A 4,476-nucleotide genomic window follows, 5' to 3' on the forward strand; every position below is an offset into this window, starting at 1 on the left:
CCTTGATGACTGGGGACATCCCGGGTTCTTGGGGACCCATCTTGGTGATTGGGGACATCCCAGGTGCTCAGGGACCCAGATGGGTGCCCTGGACCCCCCCTGGGTGCTGGGCACAGCCCTGGCTGCCACGGGACAGTGGATGACCATGCTTTCACCCCCATCTCCACCCCAGATGTGACCACCCCACCCACCCAGGGGGGTTGGGTGCCACCCAGCACCCACCTCTCCACGAAGATGCCGGCCTGGACGGCGTGAACGATGCTGCGGAACTTGGGCTTCTCCTCCGCCCGCCGGCCCTTGGCTCGTGCCTGTTGGGTGAAGGTGGCCGCCAGCCAGTCCCGCACTTCCGAGGGCACCGCCGCGTCCGAGCCCATCTCCCGCAGCTCGTCCTCCGTGTCCAGCATCTGCCTGCGGGTGGGGGAAGGTGGCATCAAGGTGGGCATCGTCACCCGTGTCACCCTGCCACCCCACTGGCCATTGGCCAGTCCCACACTTCCAGGGGCACCCCCACGTCCCAGCCCATCTCCCACAACTCGTCCTCCATGTCCAGCATCTCCCTGTGGGATGGGGATGGGGAAGGTGGCATCAAGATGGGCATCATCCCCAGTTGTCCCCGTGCCACCCCACCAGCCAGTCCTGCACTTCCAGGGGCACCCCCACGTCCCAACCCACCTCCTGCTGCTCGTCCTCCATGTCCAGTAGGGATTGGGATGGGGACAAGGAGGGGATGGCATCAAGGTGGGCATTGTCCCCTCTGTCCCCCTCCACCCCACTGGCCAGCCCTACACTTCCCAGGGCACCCCCACGTCCCAGCCCATCTCCCACAACTCGTTCTCCACGTCCAGCATCTCCCTGTGCGATGGGGATGGGGATGACGAAGGTGGCATCAAGATGGGCATCATCCCCGGTTGTCCCCCTGCCACCCCACCAACCAGTCCTGCACTTCCAGGGGCACCACCACCTCCCAGCCATTCTTCCACAGCTCAAGCTCCACGTCCAGCAGGGATTGGGATGGGGACAGGGAAGGTGGCATCAAGGTGGGCATCGTCCCCCGTGTCCCCCTGCCACCCCACCAACCAGTCCTGCACTTCCAGGGGCACCCCCACGTCCCAGCCCATCTCCTGCTGCTCGTCCTCCATGTCCAGCAGGGATTGGGATGGGGACAGGGAAGGTGGCATCAAGGTGGGCATCGTCCCCCGTGTCCCCCTGCCACCCCACCAACCAGTCCTGCACTTCCAGGGGCACCCCCACGTCCCAGCCCATCTCCTGCTGCTCGTCCTCCATGTCCAGCAGGGATTGGGATGGGGACAGGGAAGGTGGCATCAAGGTGGGCATCGTCCCCCGTGTCCCCCTGCCACCCCACCAACCAGTCCTGCACTTCCAGGGGCACCCCCACGTCCCAGCCCATCTCCTGCTGCTCGTCCTCCATGTCCAGCAGGGATTGGGATGGGGACAGGGAAGGTGGCATCAAGGTGGGCATCGTCCCCCGTGTCCCCCTGCCACCCCACCAACCAGTCCTGCACTTCCAGGGGCACCCCCACGTCCCAGCCCATCTCCTGCTGCTCGTCCTCCATGTCCAGCAGGGATTGGGATGGGGACAGGGAAGGTGGCATCAAGGTGGGCATCGTCCCCCGTGTCCCCCTGCCACCCCACCAACCAGTCCTGCACTTCCAGGGGCACCCCCACGTCCCAGCCCATCTCCTGCTGCTCGTCCTCCATGTCCAGCAGGGATTGGGATGGGGACAGGGAAGGTGGCATCAAGGTGGGCATCGTCCCCCGTGTCCCCCTGCCACCCCACCAACCAGTCCTGCACTTCCAGGGGCACCCCCACGTCCCAGCCCATCTCCTGCTGCTCGTCCTCCATGTCCAGCAGGGATTGGGATGGGGACAGGGAAGGTGGCATCAAGGTGGGCATCGTCCCCCGTGTCCCCCTGCCACCCCACCAACCAGTCCTGCACTTCCAGGGGCACCCCCACGTCCCAGCCCATCTCCTGCTGCTCGTCCTCCATGTCCAGCAGGGATTGGGATGGGGACAGGGAAGGTGGCATCAAGGTGGGCATCGTCCCCCGTGTCCCCCTGCCACCCCACCAACCAGTCCTGCACTTCCAGGGGCACCCCCACGTCCCAGCCCATCTCCTGCTGCTCGTCCTCCATGTCCAGCAGGGATTGGGATGGGGACAGGGAAGGTGGCATCAAGGTGGGCATCGTCCCCCGTGTCCCCCTGCCACCCCACCAACCAGTCCTGCACTTCCAGGGGCACCCCCACGTCCCAGCCCATCTCCTGCTGCTCGTCCTCCATGTCCAGCAGGGATTGGGATGGGGACAGGGAAGGTGGCATCAAGGTGGGCATCGTCCCCCGTGTCCCCCTGCCACCCCACCAACCAGTCCTGCACTTCCAGGGGCACCCCCACGTCCCAGCCCATCTCCTGCTGCTCGTCCTCCATGTCCAGCAGGGATTGGGATGGGGACAGGGAAGGTGGCATCAAGGTGGGCATCGTCCCCCGTGTCCCCCTGCCACCCCACCAACCAGTCCTGCACTTCCAGGGGCACCCCCACGTCCCAGCCCATCTCCTGCTGCTCGTCCTCCATGTCCAGCAGGGATTGGGATGGGGACAGGGAAGGTGGCATCAAGGTGGGCATCGTCCCCCGTGTCCCCCTGCCACCCCACCAACCAGTCCTGCACTTCCAGGGGCACCCCCACGTCCCAGCCCATCTCCTGCTGCTCGTCCTCCATGTCCAGCAGGGATTGGGATGGGGACAGGGAAGGTGGCATCAAGGTGGGCATCGTCCCCCGTGTCCCCCTGCCACCCCACCAACCAGTCCTGCACTTCCAGGGGCACCCCCACGTCCCAACCCATCTCCTGCTGCTCGTCCTCCATGTCCAGTAGGGATTGGGATGGGGACAAGGAGGGGATGGCATCAAGGTGGGCATTGTCCCCTCTGTCCCCCTCCACCCCACTGGCCAGCCCTACACTTCCCAGGGCACCCCCACGTCCCAGCCCATCTCCCACAACTCGTTCTCCACGTCCAGCATCTCCCTGTGCGATGGGGATGGGGATGACGAAGGTGGCATCAAGATGGGCATCATCCCCGGTTGTCCCCCTGCCACCCCACCAACCAGTCCTGCACTTCCAGGGGCACCACCACCTCCCAGCCATTCTTCCACAGCTCAAGCTCCACGTCCAGCAGGGATTGGGATGGGGACAGGGAAGGTGGCATCAAGGTGGGCATCGTCCCCCGTGTCTCCCTGCCACCCCGCTGGCCACCAACCAGTCCTGCACTTCCAGGGGCACCACCACCTCCCAGCCCATCTCCTTCAACTCGTCCTCCATGTCCAGCAGGGATGGGGACAGGGAAGGTGGCATCAAGATGGGCATCATCCCCAGTTGTCCCCGTGCCACCCCACCAACCAGTCCTGCACTTCCAGGACCACCCCCACCTCCCAGTCCATCTTCCACAGCTCGTCCTCCATGACCAGCAGGGATTGGGATGGGGACAGGGAAGGTGGCATCAAGGTGGGCATCATCACCCATGTCTCCCTGCCACCCTGCTGGCCACCAACCAGTCCCACACTTCCAGGACCACCACCACCTCCCAGCCCATCTCCTGCAACTCATCCTCCATGTCCAGCAGGGATGGGGACAGGGAAGGTGGCATCAAGGTGGGCATGGTTCCCCATATCTCCCTGCCACCCCGCTGGCCACCAGCCAGTCCCACACTTCCAGGGGCACCCCCATGTCCCAGCCCATCTCCTGCAACTCGTCCTCCACGTCCAGCAGGGATGGGGACAGGGAAGGTGGCATCAAGGCGGGCATCGTCCCCCACGTCCCCCTGCCACCCCACTGGCCGCTGGCCAGTCCCACACTTCCAGGGGCATCTCCACGTCCCAGCCCATCTCCCACAGCTCGTCCTCCATGACCAGCAGGGATTGGGATGGGGACAGGGAAGGTGGCATCAAGGTGGGCATCGTCCCCCATGTCCCCCTGCCACCCCACTGGCCAGCCCTACACTTCCCAGGGCACCCCCATGTCCCAGCCCATCTCCCGCAACTCATCCTCCATGTCCAGCATCTCCATATGGGATGGGGAAGGTGGCATCAAGGTGGGCATTGTCCTCTGTGTCTCCCTGCCACCCTGCTGGCCACCAACCAGTCCCACACTTCCAGGACCACCACCACCTCCCAGCCCATCTCCTGCAACTCATCCTCCATGTCCAGCAGGGATGGGGACAGGGAAGGTGGCATCAAGGTGGGCATAGTTCCCCGTGCCCCCCCTGCCACCCCGGATGCCCGCACCTGGTCTCATCGATGTAGACGGCCTCCAGCAGCGACGCGGCGTATTCCAGGTTCCTCTTCAGCTCCTCCACGTTCACCTCCCCCGTCTCCAGCTGCTTCACCATGTACCGCAGCCTGCGGGCACCGCGGCACCGTCACCCACCCCCCTCCCCTGGCACCGGGGTGGGCAGGGGGGGGGGGGC

The sequence above is a fragment of the Calidris pugnax genome, unplaced genomic scaffold, assembly GCF_001431845.1.
Source record: "Calidris pugnax isolate Ruff unplaced genomic scaffold, ASM143184v1 scaffold786, whole genome shotgun sequence".
Classification (NCBI taxonomy): domain Eukaryota; kingdom Metazoa; phylum Chordata; class Aves; order Charadriiformes; family Scolopacidae; genus Calidris; species Calidris pugnax.